At 52.9% G+C, this 15,332-nt stretch overlaps 1 protein-coding gene across 6 annotated transcripts in view; it reads right to left on the reverse strand.

The window, feature by feature from the left end:
* Positions 1 to 15,332, reverse strand: part of CDH23 (cadherin related 23) — a 439,149-nt gene that overhangs the window by 372,050 nt on the left and 51,767 nt on the right. The window lies entirely within an intron of this gene.

The raw sequence follows: 15,332 nt of genomic DNA on the forward strand, positions 1-15,332 counted from the left end.
CTTGCTTTTCAGCCATTTGTTTCCAGTTGACCTAGTAGGGAGGTCTAGCTGCCGCCAGTGAGGGGGCACATGGGGCACGAGGCCAGGGTCAGCAGTCAGGGAGACGGAAAGGGTCCACGAGAGGCCCTGCTATCTGGCACGACCACCCGCTCTGCGCCCTCCATTCCCAACCCCGATTCCTCATTCAGCAGCACCAGAAATGTAAAGGTGCGCCATTCACCCAGGCTCTGGACAGTGAGGCTGCGTGGAATTGCTTCTGGGTGAGACAAGTCCTCATCACAGATAACTGGCAGGTTTTACAAGATTCTCTTCCCTGGAGCCAGAGCAACAGGAGATACAGCAGGACTGGCTGGGGAAATGACTATTTGACAGTCTTCTAAAACCAGGCAGTCAGGGATTCACAGTCTGCCCTGGATTTCAGTCTGGACTCCACTGTTTACTAGTTCAGGGAGCAGAGCATCTTGTTTCTTCCCTCTGAGCTTCAGTTTCCTCATCTGTCACACAGAGACTTAAAGACCCTCCTGACAAGTTATCATAAAGATTTGATGCAACAATGTGTACAAAGTGCTTCCTAGGTGCTCAGTAAATAAAAGCTGTTATTACTATTGTCATTACTATCATTGGGATGTAGCAGAACACACTGGTTAACAAGCCAGTTGTTGGAGCAGGACCACCCAAGTTCAAATCCTGGCTCCACCCCCACTCACCAGCTATATGATCTTGGGCAAGTCACTAAAACCATTTGCCTCAGTTTCTCCATCTATAAAATGGAAAAGATAGTAACCCTTCCTCACTTTAAAGGAGCTTACAGCAGCTACTGACACAAAAAGTACTACACGTGTTGCTGAAACTAGATATTCTAATGAGGCCTCCAAAGATAGAGTGGTGGGTGGACAACATCTGTATGTTCCTCATAAGGAAGCAGCCAATGTAAGAAATTCCAGCAGGCCTGGGAATTGACATGTTGATGGCAGGACACTGCCCTGGGTGAAGCAAAAGGGCAGAGAATGAGAAACAGCAGAACTTCAATAAAACAGATCAGTTCCAACAAGAAGATGTTTTGACCTCAAGGGGCCTGGCTCTCAGACACCCTGAGGTCTTTACACCCACTGATACTTTGTCATGAGAGAGTCAACGTCCTGATTTATGGATGAGAAAACTCTGGCCAGAGAGCCAGCCAGTAAGAGAATGCTAATCCCCTCCACCATCCGTCCAGCCTCCCCTGTCACTCACTCACCTCTTCTAAAGCCCAGACGGGAGACCGAGGGATAGAGGAGGGGGAGGGTGACCCTGTCCTCAGCCCTCATTATTCTTTTGATGGCATCGATGGCACAGAAAGTAACTGGGAAGGAAAAGACAACACTTCCTGCCAACCGGGTGTGCGCAGGCTGGGATTAATGAGCCTTGATGGTGTGCCAGGCGCAGTGCTGGGCATTTGTCACAAGTCCTATGTCACAACTCATATGTCATCTCACCAAATGAGGGTTCCAGGCTGGAGCAGGGACAAGCACCCAGGCTCCCAGGCAGCCTGTCTTCTCAATGTGGCCCCTGGTCTAATTTCAGAATGCAGTTTCATAACTGCCACTTCTCAAATAAACTCAGATTTATTTATATATTTGGAGCTAAAAGGCAGTGCAACTTTTCTCATTGACATGTTTCTAGTCAGTAAAGTAGGTAATTTAAGCTGTAAAAATATTCATTCTCCTCCCCTACCTTCAACCATGGCACTCAATGAAGCTATTTTTATTTTGAAAGTGTTAGTCATTCAGTTGCGTCCGACTCTTTGTGACCACATGGACTGTAGCCCACCAGGCTTCTCTGTCCATGGAATTTTCCAGGCAAGAATACTGGAGTGAGTTGCCATTTTCTTCTCCAGGGGAATCTTCCCCACCCAGGGATCAAACTTGGGTCTCCTGCATTGCAAGCAGACTCTTCACCAACTGAGCCAAAGAAATGCAGCTGGGGAACATTTTAATTTTCCTAAGTTGACCTTCAGGCAAAAAAGGAAGCATTCTCCCTTGGATCTGAGGCCTGCTAAGTTTGAAGGTCCCACCCAGAGGAGCAGGCACCATAGGCCCACTCCCCACACATGTCTTCTGGTTTCCTGTCTGGAGAGCGAGGGCAGGCACTGAACCAGGCTCAGGGGCACCTCAGAATGTCAGCGTCTGATGAGCTTTTTTTTTTTTTTTTTTGCTTTTTGAAAGCATCTGTACAGGCAGGGGCAGATCCCCAGGTGGGACAGGAATGACCATCCCTGCCACTGCACACCCAGTGGGGGCCAGGCCCTGTGCCCACCGCATTCATTATTTCATTCAAGAGTCAAAATAGCTCTGCGAAGTGCATGGGATCAGCCCCATTTTATAGATGAGAAAAACTGAGGCTCCCAGGGCTGGAAGGATCTGCCTGAGGCCTCAGCACGGGCAGGGGCAAAGTCCGGCCTCAGAGCCCCCTCCATGCCTCACAGACTGTCACACCACGTTGGGAGTGCGTAGCCAGGAGTTGGTGATGGACGGCCAGGCTGCTGACAGCGAGGCCGGCAGGTTCATCACTTCAGAAGCCACCCCACCCTCCCTGACAGACCCTCAAACACACCCTGCCCCCAAGCCAGCTCCACATTTTCTTGGGCAGGACTCATTCCCAAGCAGGTGGGAGCACCTGAGAAGGAAGCAGTTTCCTGCTCCTTAATTGACTGTAAATTGCTCCAGAGCTTTTAATGAAGGCCGTCAGGAGTAATTATGCCCACTGCTGCGCGGCTACTCTGTGTAAACACAAAAGGCGGGGGCTGAGGGCATCTCACTATCTCATCTCAGCTCTTCTGTGCCTCCCCTCCCTTGCAGACCCCCTCCTGTTTCACACATCTGTCACCTGATGAGGAGCCACAGCTGAGGTGTAGAAAACACTGGTGATGTCCCAGCCAAGGGACCTGTAAGATGGCCAGGCAGGCAAGAGACGGGTCCAGAGAGCCCAACACGAGGCCCACCAGGCAACCGCCACCAGGGCTGCCTGCCTGAGCAGGCGTGGATGACAGAGGACTCATGCTGGACTCCAGAGCCAATTCCAGAGGCTGGGAAGCAGCGGGGCAAGGGGAGAGGCCTCAAAGTGTGGTCCCCAGACCGGCAGCAGCAGCAGCATCTAAGAACTTGTGGGAAAGGCAAATTATTGGGCCCCAAGCCAGACCCACTGAATCAAAAACATAGAGGGTGTGGCAGGCAATCTGAGTTGTAACAAGTCCCCCAGGGGGTTCAGAACTATGAGAGGGAGGGAAAGATCACAAATAGCATGAGCCTGTTAGCCTCGGTTTATAAGACAGGGAAGCTGAAGTCTAAAGAGCCATGGCTTACTTGTGGGCATGGAGTGGGCACGCAACGGGGCACTGCAGCCACAAGTCCAGGCTGGGGTCAGACCAACCAGTTCAAACCCTGATACAAATATTTAAGGCACCCTTTCACTTTGGACAGGTCACTGACTTTTCCTCATCTCTAAAGTGGGAGCAGTTCAGTTCAGTGGCTCAGTTGTGTCCGACTCTTTGAGACCCCATGGACTGCAGCACACCAGGCTTCCCTGTCCATCGTCAACTCCCAGAGCTTGCTCAAACTAATGTCCATCGAGTCAGTGATGCCATCCAACCATCTCATCCTCTGTCAGGCAGAAGTGGAGGCAGAAGTGGCCCTTGTCAGCTGTCCTGAGGGTCTCGTGTATGGGAAACTGGCACAGGGTCTGTAAATTGCTTTCATCCCAAGACACTGCCATCAGACTTTGAATCCCACGATGTGGCCAGGAACTGAGAAGAGGCAGGACTGAGGAAGTCATGAGGACTGTTTTAAAAGAGTCAGAATGCTGGTGCCACCCCCCACCCAGGGCACTGACTGTCATCACTCTGACCCCTGTCCGTGGGAAGCCCCCGTCCCTGCACCCTCCTGTCCCCAAGCTGCTCCTCATGTGTGGGGCGTGTCTCCCTGTTCACTTCCTCTCCTGGACGCCTGCCTCTTCCTCAGAAAAGGCATTCTGACATTTGCAGCCCAGGGAAGAATGAGCTTTCAGGCTGGGACAGACACTTAAGGCAAGAGATGGGTCACTTTGTCATTACATGGGACACTTAAGTCATCCCATGGGACGAGTGCCACTCCCTGTGCCAGGCTCCACAAGGGACATTGAAGAAGGAGGAGGCCACTGCTAGCCTCCAGTACATCCCAGTGACCCCACCAAACAGGCTTTAAGACTGGGTTCCTACTCTCAAAGAGCTCACAACATGGTCTATTCCCTGGCTCCCCTCTGGCCAGTCCTCTAACATTGAGGGGCAGCCATGGTAGCCGATTAGGACAAACACCTGGGTGACCCAGGTGAGGTGAGCTGCCAGAGCCCCACAGGGAGCTCTGCGCCCTGGACCTTGTGCCCCTGTGTGTCAACACCAAGCAAGATGACCCCCTGAGGACATCTCCCCAACAGTTCACTGAGTCCCCAGCTATGGATCCGCTCTGATCTGCTGGGACGTCTGTCAGCCTGAAGAGGCAGTGTCCCCAGCAATGGGACTGGGGTGCCCCTAGGGGTGATAGGCTGCCAGAAATCAGTGAGATTTACCCACAGGCTCTGGGCCACTCACCTACACCCTACCTGCAATGTCCGAGGCAGTCTGGAGCCAGGGTCCCCAGGGGGACCGGCAGGTGGGCACCACTGCTTGCACCCCATTCTGGGGCGACACAGGATGGATAAGTGGGGAGGGACAGTGACCTGTACCATAACAAGGCTGGAAGCCACTTCTGGCACCCAGGTGAGCCGAGTAGGGTGCCTGGGCCCCGTCAGCCCTGCTCACCCACAAGCTGCCTCCCTGCCCGAAAGAGCTGAGTTATCCCCGGCATAGGGTTTTCTGAAGAGCTCATAAAGCAGCTGATGCGGTGAAGCAGGTTCAACATTCAATAACCCCTCCATCTCACTCGGGTCGGACGCCAGCATATTCATCTTGAATTATCCTTTTCAAAGACCAAATCAATCCTAGGAAGTGCTAGGCTGCTGTAACACACATTCCTACTGCCAAGATAGCCCAGGAACAGAGGGTCCATGGGACACCATGGTGTGGGAATAGAAAGAGGTGGCCGAGGAACACCCTCTCCCTCACCCAAGGGCAAGAGGCAGAGGGGGAACCAGAGTTTGATGCTCTCCTCCCCTCCATCCACTGTAGTATGAGGGCAGGGTGAAGAAGCTGAAGAGAGGCCACAGATGGTGGGTGAGGACCCTGTTCTACCCCAGGGCTGGAAGGTTCTCCTCTTTGCTTACTCTGATCTGCTCAACTGCAAAGAGGGTAGAGTGTTGGTTACGGAAGGAAAAAGACCTGGGCTTGAATACAGCACACTCAGTAACTTGGGTGGGTGATAATCTCTCTAAGCCTCAGTTTCCTCATCTGTAAAATGGACTGAATAACCACCTCCTTCATAGGGAGCTGTGATGATTAAATGAGCAAGGCATGAAAAGCCACTGGGCATGGCACCTGGCACATAGAAGGGTGACCACGACGGAGTAGGTGGGAAAGCCTGTCCTGAGTCTGGGGGCTGGCTACAGGAACGGGGACCTCTAGAGTAAAACAGAGAAGATTCAGGGGCAGGTCTTGGTCTTCAGACCCCAAGCAACATCATGTGCAGAGGAACAGGCTGACTGCGGGGAGCTCTGGGCAAAGCAGGAATGATAAAGCATGGGGAAGAGGCAGAAGGTCCACGAGCAAGAGGGTGTGCCCACTACCCAGTGAGATGGGGCATCGCCCGCTGCTGCAAGGGTCCACCCTGTGCTTGCACTACCTGCTGGCTGACAGCTATATACCAAGAGCATTCCTGGCCAGGCTGGGAGGTGGGACCAGGCACCTCTGGGCCTTTCCCACCTACAAAGTGAAAATGTCCTTGGAAGAGCAACACATAAATCACACCAAATCTTTTATGTGTTGAGCACAGTAGGGTTGGGCCACTTAGCGTATCATTCTCATCCTCAAGTTGCTTCTATCCTAGTTGGGAAAAGCGCGAGTCAATGACAACAATATAGTTAGCATATATTAGTGCCAAGTACAGTTCTCAAGGTCTGAAGTTGACTTATTTAACCCTATGAGTACATACTATGTGATCATCGTCCCTGTTTTCCAACCAGGTAAACTGAGGCATAGAAAGTTTTTTTTTTTTTTTTTAAGTAGCTAGTTCATACAGTCCATACTTGCTCAAGATTCAGTGGAGGGCTTCTTGGAAGAGGAGGCACTTCACGACAAATATCTCAATAAAAACAAAGCCTGCTATGTTTGTGGCAATTTAGTTTTCAAAGCTCTTTCATAAAGATCCCTGTGAAGTCAGCTGGGCAAGTTGATCGGCCTCATTTTCAGACAAGGAAAAAGAGACTCAGAGAGGCTAAGGGACTTGCATACGGTTACAGAGATAACAGGTGGTACAGTTGAAATTAGAACCCAGGCCTTGTGCCACCTCCCAGTGCTTGGTGCCCTGTGCCCAGATCGGGGAGAGGAGGAGGGAGATGGCACCCAGGCAAGGGGACCTTCAGGGAGATCCTTGCATCAAAGGACAACTTTCCTGAGTGTCCAAACACAGGTCCAGGGCTGACACGGAGACTTGATCTATTCCGGGCCAAGCTGTAGTTGGACAGTCAGGCTCACAGGTCCCCTGAGCCATGTAAAGAATAGTCAGGGTGAGGGGAGTGATGACAAGTTCAAAGTCCGCTCTGCCTGCCACCGTCTCCCCAACCAGCTGGAGGATTTTCAACTCCTGTAAATCATACCTTCAGCTGGTTCCCAGAGAGCCCAAGTGTTCCCGGCTGGCTGCAAGCTCAGCACAATCTCACCCAATGACACAGCTGAGCCAGGCTCATCTGCCAGCCCCCCCACCCCCCTAAAGGGGGTGCCTGCTGCCTGGCCACCAGCACAGCTGTTCGAAGCCCCCACCTCCTTCACTGCTGATCATGGGAAAGGCCGTGGGCCCGGGAGCTAGCAACCTGGTTAATCTAACACTCTCATCTGTTTCCCCAGTTGTTTCTCAGCAATATTTCCAACTCTGCACAGTAGGTCCAGCAAGCACTAGCATAGTCCAAGTAGCTGGCAAAGTGAGGCCCAGACAGGGAAATCGACTTGCCCAAGCTCACACAGCTGCACGGGAGCAGAGCCCAGCCAGGAACCCAGGCTTCTGCCCCAGTCCTGGGCCTGCACTCGAAGGCAGAGCTGTGCTGGCCACTTTCCCCTCTCTGGGAGCAACTAACTGCCCCTCCTCCCAGCTCCTTCCCGTGTGCAATCATTGATCACCGAGACCCTTTCCTGGGTGACAAACTGAGCAAAGACCCTCAAAACTCCTGAGAGGTAGCAGAGGAGGGTAGTAAGAGTGTGGATGTTGAAGACTCAACTCTTGGGATTCAAATCCCAAGGGAGCTTGGGCAGCTTGACCGATTCGAGTCTGTAACAGGGGGATCACGATAGAGCAGACTTCCCATCATTGCTGTAAGGATTCAGTGAGATCATGCAAGTAATCTAACTATTAAAATGCAGGTACTAGTTGGTCACTACTATTATGTTTATTTTTAACCACAGCAACCTACTTCTGCCACCCAGGACACAACACAAGTTGCTTGCCCCATGGTGGGCTGACCTGGTCCGTGGCCTTCTGAAATGCCACTCCTGGGGCTTCTGCCTGTACACCCAGTCACTCAATGCTGCCTCCACTATGAATCTCCCCGTCTCCAAGCCCAGAATGAAGTCCTTCCTCCCCTCAAGCATTAGCAGCACCCTGGAGCTCACAGTTCCCACTTGCCTGCGGTGGACTGGACATTTACCACAACATCCTCTTCTCAGCTCCAAATGGGGGCTCCTTAAAAGCAATGACCCACACACAGAGTCCCCAAGTTGTGGTTAAGCGCACAGGCTTTGGGGTCAGGCAGCACTGGGTTCAAGCTCAATTTCCGCCCTATATAAGCTGTGTGACCCAGTGCAAATTACTAACCCTCTCTGAGCCCTCTGCCTTCTCATCTGTAAAGTAGGGATTATAAGGCCCACTTTCTTGGTCTGCTACAAGGATTCAATGAAGCAATGCGAATGAAGAGCTTACCTAGACACAGAGTAAGTGTGTAATTAAAGATAGTTGCCATTTTCCCGGTTATCCTTCATGTGTGTCCCACACTGCCACCAAGCACAGCTGGCACAGGTGCGCAGTGCAGACCATTAACGCCGGCCTGCACGACAGGTGGCACATCATCGTTACCATTAGTGATATTACGGCTGCACCCAAAACACTCACCCCATCCCCACTCGTGCCAAGAGGGAGTCCATGGCTGGGTGTACCACAGGCTCCAGATGTGCCCGGGCAGGGGCCTCTAAGGAGTGGCTACAGTCCAGAACCCCCAAAGGACACCATTCTGCCCTATAACCCCTTTGAGGGCCGATGCTGACCTGGGGAGTGGCAGAAAGGAAGCAGGGCCACAGCGGCATCCAGGCCCTTCCGGATCCTGTGTCATGCACACCTCCCAGAAGGAAGCATGAAAGCCCTGCTCTGTGAAGGCACCACTGAGCCAGGGCCCCGGACTGGTTTGTCCAGCACCTGCTCACCTGGACAGATACTACATCACCTCTTTCCTCCAGAACCTCATCTAGTACCAACAGCCTTAGGGAGCAGCTGGGCTCCCCTCCCTAAGCACTCCAGCCTCGGACTGCGGCAGCTTTGAGGCACCTGGACTCCTTTTCTCTAAAATCAAGTCCCAAGCTCACAGCCCACCAACCCAGGCCCCTTCTTCCCTAGGCCCAGACGTACCCCGTGCCTGCATGGGCAGAGGCCCCTTAAATCCTTTGCAGCTGGTATAAGAAGTTAGGGCAGGAATTCAATAGTAACTCTCTGAGGCCCTTGGGCAAGCTCCCTACTTGGGCCTCAGTTTCCCTATCTGTAAAGTGGGAGTGATTGACTAGTGATTATCAAATTGTCCCACAGGAGGCCCTAGTTGTTCATTGCTGGTCCTCTGAGGATTCTCAGGTGAGGGATAAAATCGAAGGTTAGGAATACAGGCTGTTAGTGCTGTCTACCTCTGACCTTAACTTCAACCACAGATTGTGATTTCTCCTTAACACATTACTGTCTCAGCCATTCTAATTTTTTTTTTTTTGTATTGTTCTTAGCTACTGAGCTACATTGCCTCTGTGCAAGTCTCCAGCAGAAAAGCACAAACCACGCTCGGAGCACACACCTTGCTGATGCCTTGGACCGCCCCCCCACCCACTGGATTCCTCATATCCACGTCCCTCTAACCCTTCAATTCCTGTAGCTTTGCCACCATCCCCTGCCAAGGAACTGCTTTAGGAGACAATGACCTCCTCTTCTCTGTGTCCTAAGGAACACTCTGGTTAAGGAAACAATCCTTCTCACCTTGTGGCTCTCCATCCTCTCCCGAGAGATGATTTCTTCCCTTTACTTAGACAGAGGGAGAGGGGCACAGAGAGGGATAAAGCCCCTCCCAGGATACCAGGTACAAAGAGAGTTGCAGAAAAGCCCCTCCCAGATCCCCCTCTTGCCCGCCCACTTTGCGTCTGCTCCAACCTCATGCCTGATGTCCTGCCATCCCCGCCCCACATCTCCCACTCCGAGCCGGTGCGGGCTGCCCCCGCAGGGAGCTGTCTGCGTGCATGCAGGCACACAGCTCCTCCGTCTACTGAGACCGCGGACGCGGGTCAGCCCACCTGAAAATTGCTCTCGCTGGGTCCAGACGAAACAGCTGGGCATTGATGGAGTTTGCAGAGAAATTAATCAGCGCCGACTGGCAGCAGTGCCAGGCGCTGCCTGGGCCCAATCCATCCTAATGAATCCCGAGCTCCTGCCTTAATGGCTCCTGACAAGACTAATTTAGTCGTGTAGGTGATTAGCGTGGGCATTATCACCTGAATTGTGGCTCAGGACGCTCTGGAGGTCTGAGAGGTGGGGGGAGGTCTGCCTGGGGAAGTTGGGTCCGTGTGCGCCAACCTTGGCAACACATGGAGGGACTGGAGCCAACAGGAGGGGAATCGGCAAGACATTCACATCCACTCACCCTTCCATCCTTCCTTCATCCCTCTACTCATCTGACCAGCATCTGTTAAGGCCCACTTTACACAAAGCACTGTGCTTGGCACCAAGGACATGTGCCAGGACACTCAGCTTGCTCTCGGCTGTACAGTGGACACGATGACACCTCTCTGAGACTCACTGTGAGGTCGACAGGAGCCCACGTTTCAAATGCTCAACAGAGGCGGTGGCTGGAGGCTGGCAGTCAATAAACGCTAGCTAATAGTATTGTTCTACAATCTTACATTATACATAAATACCAAAATGATAATGAATTGCAATGTCGATATTAATTAAGGTCATAAGCAAAAACGAACCACCAATGGGGAGTTACCACAAATAACCCTGATAGGACGTTGCTAAGAGCTTTCATAGAGTCAAATTCAAAGCAAACAGAGGGCGAGGGGTGGGGGAGCTACGGCCCCTCCCAGGCAGGTGACATCTGAGCTACATCTCAAAAGATAGCAGGAATCCATCAGGCAGGGAAGGGGAAAAGGTGTTCCCTGCTGAAGGAACAGCGTGGGCGAGGGTGTAGTGATGAGACGGAGGTGAGAGGTCTGGGTGCTGAGCAGGTTCCAATGACTGGGGAGCAGGTATAGAGCGGTATGTGACGGGCTATGATAAAGAGTTCTCACTCCTTTTTCTGGGCACTTGGGAGGCTTTAAGCTGGGACTATTTAGAATTGGGATAGGATGAGTGACCCTGGGATCCAGCCCTGAGGAACACTGCCCCCTCCAGGACCTGAAGAATGAGGATTGGGTGCCAGCCAAAGTAGATGGACTAGATGCCCTCCATCCCCCTCAGAATCCTAAATCAGCTTGGTGCCTCCAAGCCAGGTGTCACGGGCTGCTTCTGTGTCCATCCCTGGAGGCCAGCCAGAGCTCAGTGCCCTGAGGGTCCCTAGAAAATATGTCACATACAGGCCCGGCAGGCAGCTGGGGTAATAAACACACGACCCCTGGCACAGTGTGGGCTTTGCCATTCACATGTGCAGGCACAGACAGCACCTGTGCCATCTGGGGAGTACGCTCTCCTGGGCCCTCTCACTGGCAGCCATCCTTGTCGTCACCCACACCTCGTTCCCAACACCTTTGGGGGTGCAGGGTTGCCTGGCCTGAGACTTTAGGTGGATAGCAAGCAGGCATGGAGCCAGCCCTAGTCCCTGCCTTGGAAGGTCCCCCCACCCCTGCCACTCACAAACTCCAGACTTCACTCCTGCCCCAAGGCACCTGGAGCCCTGGGCATGAGCCAGGCACAGGGGTGGGCTCAGGGGACACGGAGATGCCAGGCACCTGGAAGGATTCACAGGGCAACACGGGAGACAGAGGAGGAGCTGAGTAACAGCTCTGCAACTAGACTAGCAGAGGAGAAAGCAAAGGAAGCGGCACTTGAACCCTGCCTGGGGAAATCCAGGAAGGCCCCACAGAGGCAGCGGCATCTGAATCAACTCGACTGACCAACAGAGGTCCATCACGTTCCAGGCAAAAAGGAGCAGCAACTGCAAAGGGCAAAAGGTGGGAACTCACCTTTCGTGCTCAAGGAACTGCAAGGAAACTGATGTGGTTGGAGTGGACGAGTCACTCCATTGGGGTGGGGGTGGGGAATAGACTGAGAAGGCACAGCTAGAGGTCATGCCCTGGAAGAGATAAACTTCGCTGCGGAAAGGCCACAAGGCCTGAGGATTAGGTTGGCTTTAGCCACGGGGAGGTGGTTGGTGATCTCAACACAAGCAAAACTGGTGGAGTGGATTGGGGAGGGCAATCAGAGACAGCAAGCAACCTTGCACCCTGTCCCTCATTCTAAAGGTGCCACACAGCCATTGCTGCTGACAGCCAGGGCCAAGGTGTGGGCAATGCCAAGCAGCCTGACCATTACGTGCTTGCTGTGCCCTTGCTCTGCCCCGCCCAGGCCAGGCTCTGCTGTCAGTGACTGAGGTTCACGTCTGGAGAGGACATGCAAGGATAAGGGAACCCTGGATGTTAACAGGCCAGGGGAAGGCAGAGCTGCTTGATGACTTCATCTGGCTGCTGTCTTTTTCTGCTGGGAGATGGTCTACAAAAGAAGATCACACAGAGGGAATTGGAAGCTAAGATAGGAGGAGACAGAGACGGAACGAGCAGCCGGTGCACGGGATTTCAGACGGCCAGGCTGTGCCCTCCCATTCCACTCCCGAGTACAGGGCCGCTCGCCTGTGGTCGGAAATTGAGGCAAGAGCATAAAGAATAGAAATGCTCAGAAGGTTTGAGGTGAATGAAAGTCCTAATCTCTAGCCCAGGAGATTACAGAAACTACATCCTGACAGAGCCTGTAACCAAACTCTACCTTCCTTCCATTCTTAAAAGGAATTTAAAAACAAAATGCTCAGGACACTGCCTGGAACACTCAATAAACACTGTCATTATAATAATATATATTATACATGTATCTTTTATATCATAGTTATCATTATTATTCTGTAAATTTCCAGTGGTCAGAATTAGGCTCAGTGGGTAGGAGTTCCAGGGACAGGTTTCATAGTAATATTACAAAGACTTTTGCATTCCCAGAACTGTCTCCAAGAACAGAAATGAGCAGCCTGATAAGACCCTGAGTTCCCCATCACTGGGGGTCCAGGCAGAAGCCAGATATTCTGTCCCAGATTACCTTCCCAGCTGGAAGTTTGGTCTGCCCACAGCTCTGACCACCTCCTCTAGTGAGCTGACTAATTTGGGCTCTGGTTCTAGCCACTGGCACTAGCCACCCCACCGGACCCAGCTCATTTGCATGCTTGTCTGTCCCCGCTACAAACTGGTGGCTGGTGGGACAGTAAACCAGTCATCCTTGGGCCATACGTTAAGTCCTCCTTTCTGTAAGAACAAAGCATTCCAGGCACGGAGGCTTTCGAGTTAACAACAGGGTATGTACACATGCCAATGATCCAGAGGGGAAACTATTCCATCCCATTTTACAGTTCGGAGCACCAAGATTCAGAGAGCAAAGGGTAGTGAGAGCCAAGCCCCAAAGTCAATTCTCTAGGCCGCCTCATTCCACACAGCAGGCAAAGGGCCAGTCCCCTGACAAGCTGTTTCAACCCTTACCCTCACTCTGGCCTCTGCTGGTCGGAGGCCCGCATCCTGGCACGTTCACATGACTTCACACCCACTGAGTGGCCCAGGGCAAGTAGGTGACAGCACTCATTGGAAGTTTCCAGGGCTGTGCTATCGGAGGGCCCAGAGATACAATACCCTGGGCTGGCAGGAATGCCCAGGCCAAAGCTCACTGGGGCCCACCTGCCCAGTGCCTTCTCATTGGTGAGATGGGGAGACAGAGGCTGAGAGAGGGATGGCACTGTGCCCAATGCCACACTGCAAGGAATAGAAACTGGGTGCCTGACTTTCAGGGTAGAACTGGGCTGTGCCATCCTCATGTAAAAAGGAGCAAGGAGGCCAGGACAGTGCAGGCCAGCTCAGCACTGGCCCCTGTCCAGAGAGAGGAGCAGAACTGTCTTCCAGCTCACTGAGTCCTCTCTCACTCCTGCAGGCTCCCAGAGCCGGGGATCAATCCCCACTGCATCAGATGGACACCCCTGCTGTGACTGCCACAATGGGCTGCGTCCTAGGAGTTATTCCTGGAGGCTAACCAATGTCAGCATCTCCAGAAGACAGTCAAGAGCTGGGGCTAAAGGTAACTGGAGCAGGGCCTGCTGGTGTGTTCACTGGGGGCACCCCACCCGCCTCCCTGCAGCACAGGCCTCAGAGAACCCCCCACTCCGGGCTGAGCAGGGCAGTGCAGGCCACAAGCACTCCTCACCCAAGGGGGCTTTCCTCTGCGTCAGCAGCCCCAACTAGTGAGTGGCTGGCCACAGCTCTGCCTCAGGGACCTCACCTGTCCCAGATATATTTCTTCCACCCTGAGGGACTCTCCAGGAGGATAAGGTTGAAACAGACACTTAAAAAACCAGCCACAGGAAACAGCATGTGAAGAAATGGAAAGGACACTTTCGGGACTTGGCTCAAGCGCCATCACCTCCCCCAAACTTCTCCTGCTTTTCCCTGCCCCCAGGGGGCATGACCCTCCCCCATCAATCCCCACTGGGGCTTAACCAGACAACCAGCGCAGCTGCTACCACCCAAGACTCTGGTTTCTTTATCCCTCTGTCAAATTCCTCTCTGAATTCACAGCACTCGGGCCCGGCACAGGGGGCACCCCGTCTGTATCTGATGAATTGATGAATGAACTGAAAAAAGTAGAGCCCCTAATGGTGATAAACACTGCCAACATTCATCATTCACAGATCCACGTGCACTGGGCCTCTGCACTGCTGGCTCCACGCCAGCCCCGCACCAGGTCTGGGGAGGAGCCATGAAGAGTCCAGGAGCCCTCAAACAACACCCCTGACCCAACTCAGAACGGTCCCCAAAAGACTGCCAGCCATGCTTTCCACCCCGCAGAAGGTGCTCTAAGCCTCTGGGAGAACATTGCAGAGAAGCAATCTGCCTCACTCTGGGATAACACTTCAAACACCACATCCCCGATCACCAACCCCCAAATCCAGCCTCACAACACTGCTGTGTGGGCCTGCTAACCATCAAAAGAGAGGCTACTTTCTACACAATGGCCCCCATAGCCCTAGAAACAGAGCATCACCGGGCCATGGGGACAAGCCCCACAATAGTCAGAAGAACACCCGCCGTGCCCGGCACCCATCCACAAAAAAAGGAAGACTGGAAGGGAAGGCCTCTGCAGCGGGCTGCTTGTGCATCCCTGCACACAGCAGGGTGAGGCTGGGCCCCACTAAGGCTGAGATTTTCTTTGGAGAATTTTGCATTTAGTTTGGTTTTACATATATGAAAGAGTGCTTTAAATGACCTATTAGTTAAATATCTTCAGAGCCCTCCCCTCTCCAAGCCATCCTGCTTCACTTTCAAGTGCAAGTGATGCTCCTGAAAGACGCACCATGCTGGCCCACTATGTACACTGCTCCTGGTACACAGCTCCACTCTGATACCCACAAAGCAGGCAGATTTGACGGTAAGAAGCCCCAGGGTACAAGCGCTTTCTCTAAAACAGACAAGAATGAAGGGACGCAAGAGGGAGTGTTGGTGAATGTGACATGGAGTGGTTTTCCTCTGTGCTCGCAGGCTTCCTTGGTGGCTCAGATGGTAAAGAATCTGCCTCAGTACAGGAGACCTGGATTCAATCCCTGGATGGGGAGGATCCCCTGGAGAAGGGAGTGGCGACCCACTCCAGTATTCTTGCCTGAAGAATTCCATGGACAGAGGAACCTGGCTGGCTACAGTCCAT

The sequence above is a fragment of the Bos grunniens genome, chromosome 28, assembly GCF_055505025.1.
Source record: "Bos grunniens cultivar Pamir isolate PY7600 chromosome 28, Bosgru_T2T1.0, whole genome shotgun sequence".
Taxonomy (NCBI): Eukaryota; Metazoa; Chordata; class Mammalia; order Artiodactyla; family Bovidae; genus Bos; species Bos grunniens.